Source organism: Panthera pardus, unplaced genomic scaffold, assembly GCF_024362965.1.
Source record: "Panthera pardus isolate Hobbes unplaced genomic scaffold, ASM2436296v1 HiC_scaffold_15, whole genome shotgun sequence".
In the NCBI taxonomy this organism is placed as follows: Eukaryota; Metazoa; Chordata; class Mammalia; order Carnivora; family Felidae; genus Panthera; species Panthera pardus.
The window spans coordinates 12,388,513-12,411,390 of NW_026526710.1; the positions used below are offsets into that span (position 1 = coordinate 12,388,513).

Consider the following 22,878-nt stretch of genomic DNA (forward strand, 5'->3'; position numbering starts at 1 on the left):
CTACTTGATTACAGTTGATGATGGTTAGTATGTCGAGATCCATATGCTTTGATGAACATGTTTCTTCCTCTGCAATAATACCGCAGTATTTTTTTTTTCATAAACAAACCTGAAGTGTGGTCCTTTAAATTAAAAAAAAAAAAAAAAAAGGAAAGGACCAGAGTGGTTAAGGTGATCTCCTCTTCCTGCTTCCCCATCAGCTCCATAAGGTCAACGGTCTCACCCCCTGGGTGAACCACAGCACCCTTAGTTTGAACCCCGGATGTTACCACCCTCGGGGCAGCCAATCACAGCCACACGGCTACAAGCAAGGGACGGAAGGAAACTCTGGCACCTTTCCCCAGATACTCTCCCGGCCGGCTCCGAGCCCCCAACCGAAAGCAGGACTGGCTGAGGAAACCAGGCCCGGGAGCCCCCAAGTGTAGACAGGCAGCACAAGAAGAAGATTGCAGACCGGCCCCAACCTTCACCTCCTCCCTCGTCCAGGCCCTCTGCCGCCTTCCCGCCCCTAGAGGCACAGTGTCTGGTCCGCTGAGGTTAAGCTTGGATGGGAGTTGGATTTGCGCCAACGGTGTGCTCGCGGACGCAGCCTGTGCAAAGTCCTAAATACACTTTTGCACTTGGCTGGTGTCTCGTGCCTTGGCCGTGGGCACTGGCATGGGAAGAGAATGCCCTGGGCAGCCTGCTGGTGCCAGGAGGCCAAAGGTGAAGGTGTGGAAGCCTGAGCCTACTCTGCAGCCTGGAAGCCCGGCCCAGCTGAGCCCAGCTCCTCCTGAACCGCAGATGGGCCGCGTGAGGGGGACGGACGTGCCGGGGCTAAGCCACGGTACCTCGGCGTGGCTGCCCACGGAGCTGACTAGTGTTTCTGGACACACGTGGCCGCACATCCTGGCCTCCCGGAAGACAGGGGCCTCGGCTCCCAGGAGACGAAGCGCTGGGACTTGTCCCTGAACTCCAGTCCTGCCAGCCCCTAATACCCTGGGCCCACCAGTGTGGTGGGAGGAAGTTTCTCGGGCAGCGGTGACCCCCTGTGCACCTTGGCGACGTTGCACTGGGGTCTCCTCCCCTCTGCCTGCAGGGAAGGAGTGGACGGAGGCCAAGAGGGGCTGTCAGGTCCTCTTCTCTTGAGGACTCTGGGTCGGGCAAGAACTGGGATGGAGGACCGATGATTCCCGCACAGGGGCCCAGGACCTGTGGGCTCCGCTGTGGGCCATCTTGGGGACACTGCTCTCAGGAAGGCTCAAACCTCTGTCAAAGTCCAGAAGGCAAGAGGCGGCCACCAAGTATCTGCTGAACGTGTGCCAAACTGCTTGGGTTTAAATCCCAGCTCCTTCCCTTCCTACCATGTAACCTGAGCTCTCTGTGCCTCAGTGCTCCCATCTGTGAAATGGGGATCTCGCGACAACAAGAAAACGGCATTTGTCCCACGGGATTGTTATGAAGATTAAATCAGACGGGTACTCGTAGAGCAGTCCGCACAATGCCTAGGTCGTACTGAGGGCTCAGTCTTGGCTACTGTCATTACTATTATTTTCAATGTTATGAAGGGAGCCAATGGGTGGAGGGGGAAAGAGTAAGAGAGGGGATATACTTAGTGAGGATGGTCATAAAACGCTGTGCCCGACATCTCATTTCAGCTGAGGCTTGGAAGGATAAGGAGCCAGACATGTGGAAGAGGTGGAGGAAAGGGCATCCCGGACTGAGGGAACAAGTGCAAAGATCCTGAGGTAGGACAGAGCTCGATGCTCCTGCAAAACCGAAAGGGGCTGTGGATGCAGCAAGTCCAGCTCCTTCCACCTCAGGGCCTTTGCACATGCGACGTCTTCATGGAACACTTCTCCCCCTCCCCGTCCCTCCCCTCCCCTGCAGCGCAGCCCCTTTTGCCAGCTTAATCGTTACTTATCCCACATTTGCCAGCTCGAAAGCCACTTCCTCCCAGAGCCTTCCTGGATTTCCCAGATGAGGTCAAAATTGGTTATTCCACCTGGATTCATTTCCTGAGACTGCCGTGTCAAATTTCCACCAATATGGTGGCTTAAAACAACAGAAATTCACTTCCTCACAGTTCTAGAGGCCAGAAGTTCCAAAGTCAAGGTGTCAGTAGGCCCCTGATCCCTCTGGATGCGCTAGGAAAGAATCCTTCCTTGCGTCTCCCAGCTTCTGGTGGCTCCAAGTGCCCTTTGTCTTATGGCTGTATCACAACACCCTCACATGGCTCTCTCCTCCTTCTCTCTTATGGGGCCACTTGTCATTGGACTTAGGGCCCGACTGGATAATCCAAGATAATCTCATCTCGAGATCCTTCCTTTGTTTCGTTTTGTTTTCTTAAATTTTTAAATGCTTTTCTAATGTTTGTTTATTTTTGAGAGCGATAGAGACAGAGAGAGAGAGACAGAATGCAAGTGGGGGAGGGGCAGAGAGAGAGGGAAACACAAAATCCAAAGCAGGCTCCAGGCTCTGAGCTGTCAGTACAGAGCCCGACACGGGGTTCAAACTTAGGAACCGTGAGATCATGACCCGAGCCGAAGTCGGACGCTCAACTGACTGAGCCACCTTGGTGGCCCCAAATGTTTATTTATTTATTTTGAGAAAGCGAGAGTGAGTGGCAAGCAGGCGAGGGGCAGAGAGAGAGGGAGAGAGAGAATCCCAAGCAGGCTCCACCCTCTCAACACAGAGCCCGACACGGGGCTCAATCCCACGAACTGCAAGAACGTGACCTGAGCCAACGTTAAGAGTTGGACACTTAACTGACTGAGCCACTCAGGCTCCCTGAGAGCCTTTATTTAATTACGTCTGCAAAGACCCTTTTTTTCCAAATCAGGTCATGTCCACGGGTTCCAGAAGTTAGGACATGGACAGATCTGTTTGGAGACCGCCATTCACCCCACTCAACCTTTTCACGTCATCTCGGAACCTTTCCTCACTCCCTTAACCCTCAGTCCCTTAACCATAGTTGGAAATTCTGGAATTATTTGCAAAATCATTCGGCAATGCCAGTCTTCTTAGGAAGCTGCACGCAACAAGAAGGCAGACCCCACGTCTGTGCTGCTCACCACTGGTGGCCGCGGGCACCCGGTGTGTGTTTGTTGAACCAACAGGCCGCTGAGCCCCAAGCTCCTAGAGGATGCCTCTCGTCAAGGACACAGGCCAGAAGCCAGAAGCAAGGCCTCCAGCCTGCAATGTGCTCAAGCCTTTACAGCCTCATAAATCCCATGGCTTGCGGCATGATTAGGACTGAGTCAAAATGCAAGAAATTTAATTTCCCAGGGCTCAGCCTTGTAAACTCACCACCCCCCCCCACCCCCGAGCCAATAGCCATAAATGTTTGATAAAACACCACGCAGCTTCTGTTTCCCAGAAACGGTCCATGGACCCAGGGAAGACACGACATCCAGCCTGCACTAGATGTGATCTGGGCATTGTAATTAATGTTTGGTGGAGCCCTTCCTAATGGCCTGGGCTCTCTGTAGCCGTAAAAATAACAACGACACTCACCCAGCCAGTCTGCTGATGTGTCTAGTCCAGAGAGGAAAAGAAAACGGAGAATCTCAGAAGCAACTTCAGACACGTTACAGGATAAGGGAACGGGGCCGTGGATGTGTACGGTGCTTTGGGCTTTTCAACACACAGCCATGTCCTTGGTCTCACTTGATCCTTGCGTTGGGTCCGTGAGAAGCGCAAAGCGAGAACTGCTCGCTCTGTTTAATGGAAGAGAAAACTGAGGCCCGGAAAGGAAACTTGCCAAGTCACACAGCTCACAAAAGCCCCAGGACCTGAACCTGGGGGTCAGGACCCCTGACCCCCTCACACACCGTCAGCGGTGATGGTGGGAAGGACAGGATGCATCTACACAGCAGCAGGAAGGAGGCGAGTCAGGTTTGAGGAGGACCTTCCTGACCAAGAGCATTCTACAGCAGGTAACCATAGCAATGGCCTTCTGAAGGACATCTGGATCCAGCCAAGCCTGAAGCCAGAGCCCTAGATTTTTCAACCCAGTGAGCCGGCATATTACCTTGCTTCAGCCAATATGAACTGAGTTTCTAAGGCTTCCAATCAAAGGAATCCTGATTCACACACTCTCGATTCTATCCCCAAGATGAAGCCAGGGAATCAGGAGGAAAACTCCCTGTCGCATTTAAGACACATTGGCAAGGGTGTTATTGGCATCAATAAATTCTAGAATGTCAGAGCCGGAAGAGTCACCTCACTATCCAGAGGAAGAAACAGAGGCCAAGAGAGTGGACTTGACTTTCTTAAAGCCATGCCATACAGGAACCAAAGCAGGACTCATATCCAGTTCCGCATTCCTTCTTTGCACGCAGGCATTGAAGGCAGTGAAGGCATCCAGCCATGTAAGATCACCCGAGGAGCATAAAACAGCATCTCCCAAACACAAATGACCAAATCGATCAAATCACCAGATCAGAAAAGACCTCCCACTCCCTGTCACACTGCCACCGTCAGGGGGACCCAGCCCCCATCATCTTTCTGTCTCCAAGATGCATAAACCCAGGGAAGGAGTTCCAGCGATGCCGATTGGTGGAGGGATACAGCTAGAGAAACGGTGGATTATCACTGGGTCGCTACAGGTGGGGAAACTGAGGCTAGGAACAGGACCGTGACTGGCCTTTCCACTTGCACAGAAAGATCTGCCCACAGCAGGCCACGGGCAAGGCAGACACATCTTTGGGAACCACACTCCAGTAAGAGCCTGGGGTCAGATGGTGCTGCCTCCCCTAATTCGCCTGAACTGATGTGGGCCAGCTGGAAGCACGAGGACGGCCAGCTGAGCAGGACACGGGCCCTAGACCAAGCCCCCCTGCCTTTAAGAATCTAAAGAACACAGCAAACTCTAGTCACTCTTTCCCTGGAGTGAGAAGAGAGAACCTCATATTTTGCCCTTAAGAAATGGGTGTTGACATCTCTTTACATTATTAGAGAAAATGCCCGGCCAAGAAATAAACCATCACTGTATTTACAGTATTATTTCCCAGAACTCCGAGAAATGCTGTGCTTTTCTGCATAGACTTCAGACCGAAGCATAATTCATCACAATACACCGAACTTCACAGAACATAAAACTCTCCCTACCTTATAAAAACATACAAGGATTTGCTCCCTCTTCATATAAATTCCTTAAGAACATCCCAGCTGCACACATCATCTCGAAAGGATTTCCCTTACTGGCAAGAGCCAACTCCACCAGTGGCGATCTCTGCAGTGGCCGAGGGAACAATGAAAATGAGAACGATAGAAGTTGTAACAAAGCATTCTGTGGGGAAGAAACCCATCCCAGATCAGCCTAGAGCAGCGAAATAAGTCACCTCCGTGCTGAAGTCCAGTCTTGGCAAGGCGGGTGATAGAAATAGAAGCGAGATTACAAACATCCTAAGGGCGAGGACCGTATCTAATTTTGGTCGCCAATGTACCCTAGCACATAGCGGGTGCTCAGTAAATTCAAGTTGAAGGGGGGGTGGGGAGATTAGGAGGGGAGGAAGAAGGAGCCTGCAGAGCCTACAAATGTATCAGTTCTCTCCCCGTACAACAATGCCATGTAACCAGCTATCTTAAACCTCAAGCACTTCAAACCACTGCTTCCGCGACCCTGAACAAGTCTGCGGTTGGCTGGCCGATCTTCAAGCCTCAGCCAAGCTCACACACTTGTCTGGCAGTCAGCACGTGTTGGCTGATGGCCTCCGTTGGGACAACTGGGCTCTCTCCCATGCGTCTGTCACATGCATGCATCTCGCATGTTCTAGTCTGGACGTGTTTCCCGGCCAGCTCAGGCACATTCTCTAGGCGCCTGCGGGAGTCCAAGAGAGCAAGTGGAAATATGCAAGCACTTTTTTCAGCCTCTGCTTGCCTTACGTTTGCTAGTATCCCACGGGTCAGAGAAGGTCACATGGTCAAGCCCAGAGCCAGAACAGGAGGAGATGAGGAGCTCTAGAACCAGCATGGATACGGGGAGGACATTAAGGGGACAATCCGAGCCGTACCCATTATCACCATAATGATTCCCGATTCCCAAAAGCCCTCACCCTCAAACCGCACCCCACGGTCTGGGATCTTACACCCCTGGGAACAACAACAAAAAAAAGAACAGAAAACAAGATTCTACTGACCCCACTCTCCATATGGCAAAAGTAAGGCTCCAAAGTCAGGCCCTCCAATCGGTCATATTTATTTAAAATAGCTGTTGCAAATCTTAATACCTACAGGGACAGGCAGGATAATTACTGAGCCAGACCCAGCAGGGAGCGGAGTGAACTGGGACCACTCTCCCTGCGTCCTCAAGGCCGGCAGGTATGCAGCCAAGGCCTCACAAGAATGGGCGCCCAGGGCCGCTAGCTCACCTAATTATTTCTTTTTTTTTTTTTTTTTTTTTTTTAAACATTTATTTATTTTTGAGACAGAGAGAGACAGAGCATGAACAGGGGAGGAGCAGAGAGAGAGGGAGACACAGAATCCGAAGCAGGCTCCAGGCTCCGAGCTGTCAGCACACAGCCCGACACAGGGCTCGAATTCACGGACCGTGAGATCATGACCTGAGCCGAAGTCGGACGATTAACCGACCAAGCCACCCAGGCGCCCCTCACCTAATTATTTCAAGAGAAGCTGGAAATAGGCATTTGTAAGCGAAATCACATTTCCAAGTTAGCCACTATTTTTCTGTTTAATTGCAGACACATGGTGGGCACCCTCCCCCTGGCGCCCCACCCAACAGCCATGAGGCACCCCTGACGGTCAGGCCTGGGGGTGCGGGTTCTGCCTCCAAACACTGCAATGTAAGGATCGTGGGCCCCAAGCTTATTGATTTTGCTTCACCATGGGTGAGAGTCAGACATTTTCGGAGGAAATGGAGGCAGGAACTGGGTCTGCCTTGCTGACCACTCAGTGCCCCAGCCCAGAAAGGTCCCTGGAACGCGATACTGGTTAGAAGGAAGGATGAGGAGAAGGCAGGAAGGGAGGGGAGAGAAAGGAACATTTCTAGAACGTCTGCCACGCATCACGCAAGCATTCTACATGCATGTTGTGGACAGAATGATGTCCCCCCCCACCCCCAAATTCACATCTTGAAGCCTTAACCCCAAAGTGACTGTGTTTGGAAATGGGGCCTTTAAGGAAGTAATTAAGGTTAAATGAGGTCATAGGGTGAGGCCTTAATCCAATAGGGCTGGTGTCCTTATACAGGAGGAAGAACCACCCGAGATAATGCCTTCTCTCTCCCTCCCTCTCTCTTCCTCTTTCTTTCTCTTTCTTCTCCTCCCCTCCCCTCTCTCCCTCTCCCTCTCTCCCTTCTCTTTTTTCTTTCTTTCTTCCCCCTCCCCTCTCTCCCTCTCTCCTTCCTTCTCTCCCTCCCTCCCTCTCCCTCTCTACCCCCCTTCCCCCCTCTCTCTCCTTCTCCCTCTCTCTCCCCTCTCTCTCTCCATCTCTCTCTTCCCCCCCCCCTCCCTCCCACACAAATGCAGAGGAAAGAGCGAGAAGATGCCATAGGCAAACCAAGGAGAGAGGCCTCACCAGAAACCAACCCTGTTGACGCCTTGGACTTCTAGACTCCAGAACTGTGAGAGATCCATTTCTGTGGTTTAAGCCGCTCAGTCTCTGGTATTTTCTTATGGCCGCCCAGCTGACTAATACAATGCACAGTCTCATTCCATTTAAATTATAGTAAAAAAAACATGACATAAATCCCCACCCAAGAGAAAGGTAAACACCTGACCTTTGTGTAGTATTTTATTTACGAGGCCCTGGGGTGGGGTGGGGAGGTGGGGCGGGGGTGGGGTGGGGGGGGGACAAATGATTGCCTTCATTTTTCAGGTGAGAAGACTGGGGCTCAGAGAGGCTGAGGCACTTGCCCAAGGTCACACAGTGAGAACACCAAGTCAGTCGCTCTTTCCCATACATCCCAGCATCTGGTCTGGCCTGGACAATATTGGTGCTCAGCCCAAACCCACTCAGATCTCTTCATTCCTTTTCTGTGCGCCCCAGCATCTACCCCAGCCTCTGCATGCATTCACCTCCACCAGCCACTCCTGTGACTCTTCGTGGAGCTCCTGGGCTGCTGAAGGCCTCTGCTGGCACTTGCAGGGGGGCCAGGAACGCCTGAGCTTTCTTCCCGGGCAGGCCTTAGCTGATGACCATCAGGTGCCTGTGTGTGAAAGCCCCGCTCCCTCCCCAGGCTAACTCAGCTCAGGGACTCCCTCTCCAGGGCACCCTTGAGGATCCGGGCTGAGGATACCCTCCATAGGACTTTGCCCCGAAATCATACCTTGTTTGGCTTCTTCCCTTTCCCTGCCCTGCCTCCCTGACCCCCTTACTCATCTCCCCTGGGACACATAAGTCTTTCTTATGTGACCTAAGAAGACCTAAGCAGGTCTTCTCCTGGGAAACCCAACCCAAGCCCGGGTCCCCTTAAAGACGTATGCCCTACAGCAGCTAGGCTGGTTTTCTGCCCTGGATCCTGATACAGTGAGAACCATGGAGAGCCCAGGGCCTGATGGAGAATCGCACCTCCAGGGACACCCTGAAGGAAGCAGATGGGCAGCTCTGGAGACAGCTGTCAGCGGGGCTGGGAATGGGCGCTCCGTGACAGCAGGAGAGAGGGGAAGAGAATGAGGCCCTCTGGCTTTCTTTGACCTGTCCTGTTTTCTTGTTACACAATTTCTCTACACAGGCAGAAGACCAAAAAAAATTTTTTCAACGCACATTTTTTTTTAAAGATCACCCAAAGATAAAATAAGCAGTCAACATATTGGGGTAGCTCCAGCCAGACTGTGCATGCATTTAAACAAAAATAGGGCCACTCCATATTTAGAAAAAGTACTGTGTAGAAAGGGAGCCAGACTGCCAGGCTGTGGACCTCGCTCCTCACTCACAGCTCCGGGACCTGAGGCAAACAACCTCACCTCTCGGCGCCTCCGTTCCCTCATCTGCAAAGTGGAGAGGCTGATGTCCACCTTCGAAGGCCTTGGAGGGTGGTCTCGAGGATGAAATGAGCTAATGCATCCAGGGCACTTAAGACAGTCCCTCACATACACACAGTCCTGTGACAACATTTGCCGTCCTCACCAGCAGAACTGTTCTAACTGGAGGCCCTGAACCAGCAGCTTCTGGCAAGATCCAGCCTGCAGAAGTGTGTTTTCCTTCAATCTGAATAACGGGTTTGGGATCTGTTCGGTGTCGGGCGCATGCAGGTGCCCTCTCAGAGGTGACTGGGTCGGAGGCAAGGGGATTGAAAGCGTGTACTCCAACCCCTTCTTACCTCTCGGTCTTCGGTGAAGAGCTGCCCGGAGGGGTAGGGAGCTTGAATTCCCAGCAAAATGGATCCTGGCGGGCTGAGGGCAAAGCGCCAGCAACAGAGGTGCTGGTGCTAACTGTGGGGGAGACAGTGCCCATGAAAACAGGAAAGAGGTCCACGCATGCGAGCAGGGCACTGATCGCGCTTGCTACAGAACGTGGAAGTACGCGGAGGTCCTGATCGGTTGGCAGCGATTGCCAGGAGCAGGATGTTGGCATCTGATACCAAAGGACCAGGAATACCAAATAATGTACCCTGTCTGGCTCCGTCCCACATAATGAAAACTCGCCCCACCCCCAATGTCCAATTTTCACCCCTAGAGATGAACGCTTATCTACGTCTAGTCCGTCATCTGACAGATGAGGAAATTGAGGCCGAGAGAGGGAAAGTGACTTGCCCCAGGCGACACAGCAAAAAGACCACACAGCTGGGGGCTAGAATGCTGGTCTCTGCTCAGCTGCCCTTGAATCTTAATTCCTCCCCAAACCTGAAAGAGAACATTCTAGGCCCCAAGCGCAAAAATCCCCCTTGGAGTTCTAGAAGGGGGAGCCCATCCCCTGTTGTCTCTGGGTGGAGTGGGGAGAAATCAAACTTCAAGACCGTAGAGGCTAGTGCCAAAAGCAGATGTGCAAACAAAGACAAGGAAGGCAGGGTTTTCACCAGACAAATTCGTGCCCTGCTCGGTTTAGACATTAAAATGAACTAACTTAATTTCATGCCATATGCAAATCCTTACCAGCTGTCAGCTCTGTAATCACAGGAGACTTAATGTAATAACTAAACAAGAACAAAAACGCAGCAAATACAGGCTCTGGGCAAGTCCATTGACAGCGGGTTTTATGTTTCTGGGAACTCAGCAAGTGCAGAACATTTATGGCGGACATCTGGAAGCAGCTATGTGCCCAAACGCCTGCCATCTCCTTAACAAAAATGCTGGCAGCGATAATAAATAATGGTTAAGAACTGAGCTGGCCGTTGCACGCCCTGAGCCCCCGTGTACCGTGAACGTCTCTCTCCAGACCCCACAGCTTCTCTGCAATTGTCAGGGCTCAGTTCGGCCTGGCTGCCATCTGCACTGAGCTCAGAAGTAGCCAAAAGACATCGCGGGCTCGTTCGGTCTGGGTCCCCTGACTTGGAACCAAAGAAGTGGGAAGACGGCTGCTGTCACGGGGGAGGAGGGGCGGTCTTCCAACCTGAGGGCCCCGCGTTACTCTGACTGCCTGAACGAACAATCATGACGATTTAAGATCATTCATTCATTCATTCATTCAACAACCAGGTAGTGAGCACCTATTATGTGTCAGGCGCTGGGCTGGAAATGGATTAGCAAACAAAATACAGAAACATCCCTGGGTTTGTGAAGTCTGCTTTCTGGTGGGACACATTTTTAAGATACAGCTGGGACGTGTGTTAGGAAAAAGACACTTTGCGCCCTACGACGTCACCAACATTATTGCCTTAGGATGATGGTCTAGGTTCCAAAGTTGATTTAAAGACAAGCATTAAGTAAATAATAAAACAGGTGATTCAGAGGTGGGCTAAAGGCACGAAGGGGCTTCTCGTGCACAACGCTTATATGGGTGTTATTGGTATTGGCAGTCCCGTTTGACAGCTAGGGAAACTGAGGCTCAGAGAGGTGGAGTCATTTGCCTGAGGTCACATGGGAAGTGACGGAGTCCAGATTTGAACCCAGGTCCATCTTCAGAGTCAGTGTTTTAACCACTACCCTGAGCCAAAGAGATACATCAGGTGGCCCATTTCGTTCTGACACTTGGCTCCCTGCCACCAGCTACCAAAATCACTTTGCACATGGCTTATATCCCCTCTACAAAAATCCCACCAACAGGTTGTGCAATTTCCCTTTGCTTACGTTTCAGGTTAAGGAGGATTTGGGGCAGCCTATTTCATATCCTTCCTTCATTTGGGAGCCAGGACCGCCTCCCATTCGCACACAGCCTAACTCGGGGGACTGTGGAAACAACCCACTACAGGGAACCCCCCCCCCCCCGAGAACCCACAGCTACTTCCGCAGCCCCGACAGGGCTGGTCCCGCGTGTCTGTGACCAGCAGGGAAACCTGCCAGCGCTCCGGCCAGGAAAGCAACTCGGAACACCTTCGTTTCCAGACAATCAATAACATCTCCCGTGTACCGCATGCCAAGAGCTCACTCACTCCTCTAACAACCCGCGTGACAACCACTGTGATCATTCCCATTTCACAGATGAGACGACAAAGCCAGGAAGCCCAAGGTCACACAGTGGCAGGGCTGGGTTTTCAACCCCAGACATTCTGGCTCCAGACCCTGAGCTCTAAACCAGGGGTCAGAAAACTTGTTCTAGGAAGGGCCCAGTAGTAAATATTTTAGACTTTGTGGGCCTTACAGTCTCTGCTGAGACCACTCTCCTCAGCCATAGACCATACATAAACCAGTGAACATGGCCATGTTCCAATAAAACTTTATTTACAAAAACAGGCAGGGAGCCAAACTGGGCCCCCAAGCCACAATTTGCCGACCTCTACTTTATTTATTTATTGTTTTAAGTTTATTTATTTTGCGTGCAAGCAGGGTAAGGGCACAGAGAGAGAGAGAGAGAGAGAGAGAGAGAGAGAATCCCAAGCAGGCTCTGCACTGTCAGCACAGAGCCCGATGCAGGGCTCAAACTCACGAACCGTGAGATCATGACCTGAGCCGAAATCAAGAGTCAAACGTTCAACCAACTGAGCCACCCAGGCGCCCCACCAACCCCTACTTTAAATCACTGCACAGCACTGCCTTTTATCATTTCCAAAGCACATACCCTGAGCCACCCACTGGGGATTTGTGTCACAGAGAAAACATAGAAACAAGAAGTTGGTCTCGGGCAGTGCCACTTCTGAGGGCACCTCTGCGCCTTCCCATCACACTGGAAGCTCATTTGCCCTCCGTCCCTGTTGTGATGGAGCCTCTTAACTCCCTCCCGGGTGACAGCCGTAAGGGCCAACATGCGAGATTTAACACCCCATTCCCCGAGTAATTAGATCCAGCCATACAAAGTAAAATGTTGGACAATTAACTTCTCTGCGGCTCCCTGAGGTGATGTGGCAACAGTGTGAGTGACCCTGTCCATAAACCACTCTTTTGTTCTCTCCTGGAACCCTGAAGCCACTCATTTGTTCTCTGTTGCTGCCCGGTGTTCCATTGGAAGAGGTCCGGGATGGGGTGAGGTGAGGTCAACACCCCAAGAAAGACACTTAGCACTGAGGAAGGGGGGCGAGCCACAGGGGAGACCTTTATAAATGGAAGCAGTAAGGTTCAGTAAAATCTAATCAGCCCTGAAACAAGGTGAGCTCTTCGTACTTACTAGAATGTTCCATTCATGCCGGAATGATTTGGGGGTTCGTGTTGCACCGGGGGGGCTGCGGGCAAGGGCTGCCCTGCGAGTCCACAAGCTGCCAGGGAGACAGTGGACAAATAATTTGATACAAGAACGACTGACACCTAGGGAGAGGGCAGGGAGCCCTGACCACACAAGGGACTAGGGTTTGAGCAAGCTCCCCAAGAAAGGAGCTGAAATGCTCTGAGGGGAGCAGGACTTTGCTCTGGGAAGCAGGGACGTGGGAAAGAACATTCCAGGTGCAAAGACTGTGTAGCAGCCCTCTGGCCGAATGGCCCTTGGTGTGCGTGAAGTTCCTGAACCCTCTCATGGATGTTGCTGCTACTCGACATCATCCTGCACAAAAGACCTTTCCTGAAGGATCTTTGTGTTCCTCCCCGATTGGCTATTCAGGGAGAGACTCTGACAGGGAGGAGGGGTGTGCGGCACGGAGTTCTCCTACAGAATCATACGACGGCCCCGGAAATCAGGAAACGAACACGAGCATCCTCGTCACTTAATCCTCAGACCTCATCTCATGTAGGTGTTACCAGTTATCCCAATAAAGCCCTTTATAATAAAAGGACATGATCCACAATCAGAACACCTCGAGGTGTCACATCCTCTGTGTCTTCCAGTCTGTAACAGTTCCTCCTCGGTCTTTCTTTGGCTCTTATGATCGGGACACTTTTGACAGGTACCGGCACGGAAGTTTGTAGAATTTCGTTCGGGGTGGATCTGTCCAGATCGCCTGTCCGATTAGGCTGTCCCCTGCACACCCGCCCCTGCAGACCAGCGGCCCCCAGGTGAGCTGCATGCCTACCACAAGTAAGCCTGCTGACTTGCCATTGTATTTTAGGTAAACAGCACGTGGTAGGATAAAATACGAGGGGAAAAGGAAGTTGTGTCCATGAAAAGTTAAGCGTTTTTAGAAAGCCCTGAGAAAATCAACTTCCTAAATAGAAACTGCTAATTAGCTAGAGAGGTAGGTGACTGTAAAAGATCGCGGCGGCCGGGGGTGGGGGGTGGGGGGGGCTACTATTAAAATCTGAAAGGGTCTGTATTCTGCTCTGCACGTGGCTCTAAAGTCTCATTACATTTGGAGCGCCTGGGTGGCTCAGTCGACTAAGTGTTCAGCTCTTGGTTTCAGCTCAGGTCATGATCTCATGGTTCATGGTTTGGAGCCCCACATCGGGCACTGCTCTGACAGCTCAGAGCCTACTTGGGATTCTCTCTCCTTCCCTCTCTGCCTCTCCCCTGCTCTCTCTCTCTCTCTCAAAATAAATAAATAAACTTTAAAAATAAAATAAAATAAAACAGGGGTGTCTGGGTGGCTCATTCGGTTAAGCATCTGACTTTGGCTCAGGTCATGATCTCCAGGTTCATGGGTTCAAACCCCACATCGGGCTCTGTGCTAACAGCTCGGAGCCTGGAGCTACTTTGGATTCTGCGCCTCCCTCTCTCTCTGTACCTCCCCATTCACACTATGTCTCTTTCTCTCTCTCAAAAATAAACATTTAAAAAAAATTAAAAATAAAGAAATTAAAATAAAATAATAATAAATTCTTATTACATTCAAGTAAGCCAAAAGAGACAATCATCTGACTTGTAAAGGAAAGACAACAGGAGGCTTTAATCACTCAACCTATCATCGATTAATTAACCCCATATTAACTAATTACCTAGGTTACTGAATTGACCTAATATTAACTAACCCCATATTAATATTGGAAAATTAATGTACAGAATATAAATTAGTATACAGGACACTTGTGTGGGTAAGTGAAAATAAAAGATAAAATATTCTAGGATATAAAATTTTCTGGTTTTCTGCTTTAACCAACATTTTCAATTAATCTCGCCAGATACTAGCCAATGGGAAAATAATATCACACTCCATATCACATGTCATCAGAGAAATGCAAATTACAACAACAGGATACCGTTAGGGGTGCCTGGGTGGCTCAGTCGTTGGAGGGTCCGACTTCGGCTCGGGTTGTGATCTCGCGGTCTCGCGGGATCGAGCCCCACGTCGGGCTCTGTGCTGACAGCTCGGAGCCTGGAGCCCGCTTCAGATTCTGTGCCTCCCTCTCTCTCTCACAAGTGAATAAATGTCAAAAAGAAAATTATAAAAATACAACAGGATGCCACCACACACCTGTGAGAATGGCCCAAATCTGGAACACGGTCAACACCAAATGCTGACAAGGGTGTGAAGCGACAGGTGCTCTCACTCATGGCTGCTGGGAGGTCAAAAAAGGACTTTGGGAAACAGGTTGGCAGTTTCCTCCAAAACCAAACCTACTCTTCCCACACAAGCCCGCAACCGTGCTCCTTGGTGTTTCCTCAAAGGAGTTGAACACAGGTCCACACAAAAACGTGCACACAGATATTTACAGCAGCTTTACTCATAATTGCCCAAACCCGAAAGCAGCCAAGATGCCCTTCAGGAGGTGAGTGGATAGACCATGAAGTATTCAGCGCTAAAAGGAAATGACCGATCAAGCCATGAACAGACATGGAGGAAACTTAAATGCATATTCCTAAGTGAAAGAAGCCAATCGGAAAAGGCTACGTACTGAAGGATTCCAACAAAAGATGTTAACAAAAATTTTTTTTTAATGTTTATTTATTTTGGGGAGAGAGCATGTAAGTGGGGGAGGGGCAGAGAGGGAAACAGAGGATCTGAAGTGGGCTCCAGGCTCCGAGCTGTCAGCACAGAGACCGACATGGGGCTCGAACTCACGAACCGTGAGATCATGACCTGAGCCGAAATCGGACACTTCAACCGACTGAGCCACCCGGGCGCCCCCCAACAGACAACATTCTGAAAAAGACGAAACCATGGAGACAGTAAAAATATCACGTTGCCCTGGGTTGGGACGGATGAGAGGGATGAAAAGGCAGAGCACAGAGGACATTTAGGACAGTGAAAATACTCTGCATGATATGGTGGTACAACACTGAGAATGAGCCTGGATGTAAACTATGGACCTTGACCTTGGTGATAATGACATGTCCATGTCGCTTCATCGATTACAACAAACATTCCGCCCTGGTCAGAGATGTTGGTAAAGGGGGTCGGGGCTGTGAATGGGGGGTGAGTAGGGTGTATGTGGGGAATCTCTGTACCTTCCTCTCAATTTTCCTGTGAACTTAAAGCTGCTCTAAAAAGTTTCTGAAAATCTTTAAAATTAAAAAAGAAATGATATCAGACTAGCATCTCAGCTGTCCATGAGGACATGTTAAAAGTGAACACTAGGAGGGGCGCCTGGGTGGCTCAGTCGGTTAAGCGTCCGACTTCAGCTCAGGTCACGATCTCACGGTTTGTGGGTTCGAGCCCCACATCGGGCTCTGTGCTGATAGCTCGGAGCCTGGAGCCTGCTTCGGATTCTGTGTCTCCCTCTCTCTCTGACCCTCCCCCGTTCATGCTCTGTCTCTCTCTGTCTCAAAAATAAATAAAAAACATTAAAAAAAAATTTAAAAGTGAACACTAGGAATGTTATCTGGCCTTAAAAAGGAAGGAGATTGTGGGGAGCTTGGGTGGCTCAGTCAGTTAAGCGTCTGACTCTTGATTCTGGCTCAGGCCATCATCTCACCATATGGTGAGTTCAAGCCCGACATCGGGTTCTGTGCTGACAGTACAGAGCCTGCTTGGGATTCTCTCTCTCCCTCTCTCTCTCTCTCTCTCTCTCTCTGTCCTTTCCCCACCCCCCTCTCAAAAATCAGTAAATAAACTTTAAAAATTTTTAATTAAAAAAAAAAGAAAAAGGAAGGAGATTCTGAAACATGCTAAGCACAGGGTGGACCTCGGAGGTATGCGAGGCTAAGCCGTCACAAAGAGACAAATACGGTCAGGTTCCACCTAGACTGGTCAGAATCATACAGACAGGAAGTAGAAGGGGGTCTCACAGGCTGGGGGGAGGCGGACTGGGGAGCTACGGTCTCAGTGTCGGCAGATGAAAAGGGGTCTGGAGACGGATGGTAGTGGTGTTTGTACAAAAGTGTGAATGTGTTTAATGCCACTATTTCAAAATAGTTAAGGTGGTAAATTTCATGTGATGTGCATTTTAATATAATAATAATACTCATCATAGTCAAGTATCCAGACTAGTGCAAGGTGAACAGTGAGATTTTTTTTTTTGATACACACGGTTTATGGCTGAAAGAAGAGACAGATTATAGCTTCAGCAAAACATGGGCATGAACTAAAAGAGGCAGCTTTTAAGTGGATCCCACAAAAAGAAAAGGTGGGGGGAGCACTTGGGTGGCTCAGCCGGTTCAGTGCCCAACTCTTGATTTCGGCTCGGGTCACGATCTCATGGTTTGTGGGGTCGAGCCCCACATCAGGCTCTGCACTGACAGTGCGGAGTCTGCTTGGGATTCTCTCTCTCCCTCTCTCTCGCTCTCTGCCCCTCCCCCACTCATGCTTTTTTTTTCCTCTCTCTCTCTCTCAATAAATAAATAAGCATTAAAGAAGAAGAAGAAAGGTTTAAAAAAGGGAGGTGGCGGGGGCGGGGGGGAGAAAAGATCTGTAACAATGAACTAGTCCTAACACGCATGCCACTCTTAGGACGGTGCCTGGCACCTAGTGAGCGCTTGCTGGCTGTGATTAGAACTGTCCCACCCCAGCCTCCAAAAGAAGGAGCGCGGTGGGGAGGCATGTCCACCCGTGCAGGCATGACACGTGGCCAGTCGTGCTCCCAACGGGCCACTTGTCCCTCTACAGCCTCAAAGCAGCGGGGAAGGGTGAACATTGGTGGCCTCGGAGGAATCTGCTCCCCTCCGTCCATCTGGAGCCCAGGCGGGGGCTAATTTGGCAGCTGCACCCCTGGCCCATGAATTGTTCTCAAAGAGAACAGAGACACCTTTGTCAGGGAGACTATGAAGAACCTTAAGGAGGCAAAGAATAAAAATGCTGAAAGAAGCCAGTCACAAAAGACTACGTATTCTATGATTCCATTTATAGGAAGAAGAATCTATAGGGATAGAAAGTAGGTTGCTGGGGCTGAGGGCGGCCGGTGGCAGAGAAATCTAAAGGGTGGGAGGTTTCTTTTCGGGGGGATGAAAAGTTCTAACCTTGACCATGATCCTGAGTGGATTGTATGGTACGAGAATCACACCTCAGTAAAGTTGATATTAACAACAACAGGGGCGCCTGCTTGGCGCAGTTGGTGGAGCATGCAACTCTTGATCTCGGGGTTGTGAGTTCAAGCCCCACACTGGGTGTAGAGAATCCTAACACACACACACACACACACACACACACACACAGACACACAAGCACAAATCTGAAAGTCTTCTTAAAATAACAGTATCAACGTCAACAAGAAGCTGCCTTGGCTGTAAACTTGCTCCTTGGGTTCCTCTGAGAATGCCAGAATCACCACCATCACCCTATGGGGGTTGTGCTCATTTCACTATTTATTTATCTTAAAAAAATTTTTTTTAACATTTATTCATTTTTGAGAGACAGAGAGAAAGTGGGGGAGGGGCAGAGAGAGAGGGAGACACAGAATCGGAAGCAGGTTCCAGGCTCCGAGCTGTCAGCCCAGAGCCCGACGCGGGGCTCAAACTCACAAACCGCGAGATCGTGACCTGAGCCGAAGTCGGACGCTTAACCGACAGCCACCCAGGCGCCCCTCATTTCACAATTTATTAAAGAGCATTTCCAGGAAAAGATCCTTTGATGTCCGTCCCTAGCCTTGTCTAGTTAGAAGTGGGAAACGCAGAATAAAAGCACAGCTTTCTAGCCTAGCCAGGCACCCTTGCTAATTTCCTTGTCTCTGTGTTACTATGGCAACCGAAAGCTTCCACTGAGTGCTTCTGGGGCGTGTCCAAAGGGACTGCAATCTGGACCCAGGGTGGTTGCGGCCCCCCTGCCCTGCGGCTGCCAGGCTCTTGGCTGTCCCGCTGACAGGTGTTGCTGGAAGAGGCAGCCTCGGATCGGGTGAAGCAGGGAGATCTGAGAAGGGGGAGGAGGCAGACCGTGGGGCCTCCAGATCGGCACTTGGGCTGGCCTAGTGGCCACCCTAAGTCACCATCACCACGCAGGACGAGGAGAAGGTGTCAGTCACATCTTCTAGAGGCAACGATCTACAACGGCGTCCTGGGCACGTGAGCCAGTCTCCACGTCCGCATGACTGTGTTTTTAGGCAGGAGTAGGCAGCTTCTCAGGCCAATGAGAGTAGCAGCACTGGAAAGCTCTCATGAAACATCTGGGGGAAAGGCACTTTGGCAACTCGGAACCCACTGTTGTGACAGGTGAGTCTCATGCCTGCAGAAGCTTCCTGTCCTGAGGCCCCCAAAGACTCGGCCACAGGGGCCTGAAGTCCATGCTGCTGGGCTGTCGGCAAGAACCACTGGGATTGAGGAGGGGCAGGCACGGTGGGTGCTGGACAGGCAGCCTCCGAGACGGCCCCCATTCACCTCCTGCTGAACGCTAGGCAGTCCCCTTCCACATGGTACCGAGGCTGCCCTGTGTTGCGGCCCATACAGTCCAGCAGAGGTGACAATGCTGTGACTTCAAAAGCTATGTCATAAAAGACACCACGCGCTTGGATCACTCAGACTGGGGGGAAGCTGCCATGTTGTGGGGACACTCAAACAGCCCTACGAAGTGACCCACATGGAGAGAAATGAAGCCCCTGGCCACCAGCCAGCACCAACTTTTCAGCCACCTTGGGAATGGCTCTTTAGCCGAGTCAAGCCTTCGGGTGACTGTAACCCCAGCCAACATCACAACTGCAATCTCGAGAGAGATCCTGAGCCACAACTACCCAACTAGGGACACCTGGGAGGCTCAGTAGGTTAAACGTCCGACTTCGGCTCAGGTCATGATCCCACGGTTCGTGAGTTTGAGCCCTGTGTTTGGGCTCTGCACCGACAGCTTGGAACCTGGAGCCTGCTTTGGATTCTGTGCCTCCCTCTCTCTCTCTCTCTCTGCCCCTCCCCAGTTTCTGCTCTCTTTCTCAAAAATAAATAAATAAACGTTAAAAAAAAAAATGAGGGACACCTGGGTGGCTCAGCTGGTTAACCGTCCAACTTCGGCTCAGGTCACCATCTCGCAGTTTATGAGTTCGAGCCCCATGTCCGGCTCTGTGCTGACAGCTCAGAGCCTAGAGCCTCCTTCGGATTCTGTGTCTCCCCCTCTCTCTGCCCCTCCCATGCTCATGCTCTGTCTCTCCCTGTCTCTCAATAATAAATAAACGTTAAAAATTTTTTAAAAACTCACCCAGTTAAGCCACTCCTGGATTCTTGACACATATGAACTATGTAAAATAATAAATGTTTATTGTTGTGTTAAGCTGCTAAATTTGGGCATTATTTGTTACACAGCAGTGGATAACTGATACAGAGCAGATCCAGCTGACCCTAGGAGAGCCAGAAACTGTCTTGAGAAGAAAAGATGGCTTTATTAAGATTTCTCCCTCCTTACTTCTCATTCCCTTCTTCAAAGTACTTTTACATAAGAAAGTGATGTGTTGATGAATAAAGAGAGAGTCTACGGACTTGGATTTGTGTCCTGGCTTTGCCCTTGCACTCTATCCGCCTCAGTTTCTCCACCTGTAGAACTGAAGAGCCTAAGCATAACCTGTCAGCTCTGAAATCATAGAGTCTCCTAGTGGTTAAAACCACAAGTTCTGAGTCAGGAAGGCTGGTTGTGAACCCTGGCTCTGCCACTTGCTTGCTGTGTGACTCAGACTAATTACTTCTATGAGCCTCAGTCTTACCTTCTGTAAAGTGGGCTTAATAATCTCTACCTCACAGCATTGTTCCAAAAGTCCAATAAAACAATACACATAAACTACTTCGTACACAGTAAGTGCTTAATAAATGGTGGTTACCACTACCAGTAATGAGATAGTGTGACCAGTACAATTATTTCCACGTATAGCCAAGATACAGAAGGATCAGAAAGGTTGGAGGACTTTATCAGTCTAGAGCAGGCCCAGGTATAGGGTGTTTTTTTAAAAGCTCCCCAGGTGATTCGTTGAGAAGCTCTGCCCTAGAGAAACTTCCAGACACACACCAAAAGCTCATATAAGAACTTCACTGACATGTTGCTTGTAATAGAAAAGGACTGGTGGGTAAAAACAAGAGGCCATATATGGATGTAATAAGTAACAAATTCAAGACGGTGATTATCTCTCGGAGTGAAGGAAGGGAAGGTGATATGGGAGAGAGTGCCCCGGGGCTTCAGTACGTTGGTAATATAATATGATATTTCTTAAACTGGTGGGGGGGGGTGCGGGGAGGCACCCAGGGACCCATTTTACTACCTATGCCTTCTAGATGTCTGAAATATTTCATGATTTAAAAATAGATGTGCATAAAAAATATCTAGTACAATCGTGCACAGGATTTTTTTTGTCTTATTGTTTATTTGTGCCTTCTATTATATCTGTGATCCCATTATGCTTTTAGGAAATAAAGTAGTTGTGATAACATTGTAAAGTGACAGACAGTAACTACACTCTTCATGGTGAGCACTGCGTGATGTACAGAATTGTCAAGTCACTGTGTTGTACACCCAAACGAACATAATATTGTATGCCAGCCACGCTTCAATTAAAAAAAAAATTAAGTAGGTAGTTGGTTATTTGGGTTATTTAATGAGAAAAGGAAACAGTTATGGTTTAATTTTTTGAAAGTAAGAAACATCACTTCCCCAAGTGATTTGCTCTGAAAACAATACTTCTTTGCATGTCTGAGATCATCCTGAATCCCAAGCATGAGCCATCAGCCCAAGGACACCTATCCCAAACCCTGTCTCCTGTGGATGCCCCCTGGACCCCACTGGGTATGCAAACTGAGGACATCAGTAGTCAGGGAAAAGGGTTGCTGGGGGCCTCTTCTGCAGCAGCTCTAAGTTAGAAGGAGAGAGAAAAAAAAAATCCAAGCAGGCTGGGAAATGAGAAGAACCTGGGAGGTGGGAGAGAGAGAACCAGTCTGGTGTATTTTCTTTTAAATGAAGTTGAGTCATTCTGGAGCCATCAATGCAATATATAGCCTCGAGTTGGGGAGTTTTGTGTTTCCTAAGCAATAGAATCCGATTCAGCCAGCAAGAAGCGCTTGACTGCTGTTTCTTAAAGATGCATAAGGGTTTGTTTTGTTTTGTTTTGTTTTGCATAATGGACACATTTCCAAGCAGCCACTTTCCAGGTTCTTTGTCAAGTGTCAAGGTAAGCTCTTAGAAAACTCCTGCGTGGGCCACGAGGAAGCCATTTCCACCCAATATAGAATGCTTAAGGTGGAGAAAGCTGACTTTTCAATCTTGCTTCAGGGACCATATTTTGTGCATTCCACACAGCTGAATGCAGACAAAGTCAAGAAAATTGAGTGTGATCTCCTGACAAAGATTGAACGGGGGACGTGATGTTTGGTGAACTACTGCCCCCTGGTGGTCACCGACAGTGGCGCAGTCATTTGCTGAGCGGGCATTTGTGATGTTACTTCCTGGGTTCCCGGCCACCGGCTCCCGCCCATTTTAAAAGCCTAAAACAGGGATTACAGTCTGGCAGCCCTGCATGGCCAGTGGGCAGAGATGCCAACTGTTAAAAAATCTGGAGAGTTTGCTTCGAGATCTAGGCCTGACATTTCTTGTGAAAAATCAGAAAATCTGTCAACTCTTGGACACAGTACATTTTTCACACAGTAAAGGGAGGCTAGAGCAGATTAGCTGTTACCCACCTTGGATAAGGCAGGTACGCTCACCTTCTCCACACTCCCCACCTCCCTCTACTGTCTCAGGCCCAGGCAGTTTCACTCCTTGATGGTTCTTATGCAGCTTCTGGATTTGCTCCCCAGGTCTAAGCTCATTAAAGCTTAGCTCATTAGGTCTAAGCTCATTAAAGAACTGGGGCCTGAAGAGATGGAAAGCGGACAGTGCCTTTAAAAGCAGATGATGATGTCATCTTATGCCCGGGAGGGGACAGAAGTCCACAAGCCCCATGATATCCAGTTCAGTGTGGTGAGTGACCTAGTCCAGGTAGGCCTTGCATTTGAACACATTATCTGTCTGGCCCCCGAGCCTCACTGCTTTCCCCTCCACTGACCATCCTCCATAATTCACTGGTAGCAGGGCAGCCTGGCCCTCCTCTGGGAAAAGTTTTTACAACATTACTATGCAGGCCATCAGAAGTGAAAATTCAGGGCACTTCAAGGGAACCGTGTTCAAGACCTTCGTTCAAAAGACAGAAACAATACGGGGCCCCTGGGTGGCTC

The 22,878-nt window shown here is 49.9% G+C and overlaps 1 long non-coding RNA gene across 3 annotated transcripts in view; it reads right to left on the reverse strand.

Annotated features, from left to right (window-relative positions):
- Window positions 1–22,878, reverse strand: part of LOC109277500 (uncharacterized) — a 51,644-nt gene that overhangs the window by 25,666 nt on the left and 3,100 nt on the right. The window lies entirely within an intron of this gene.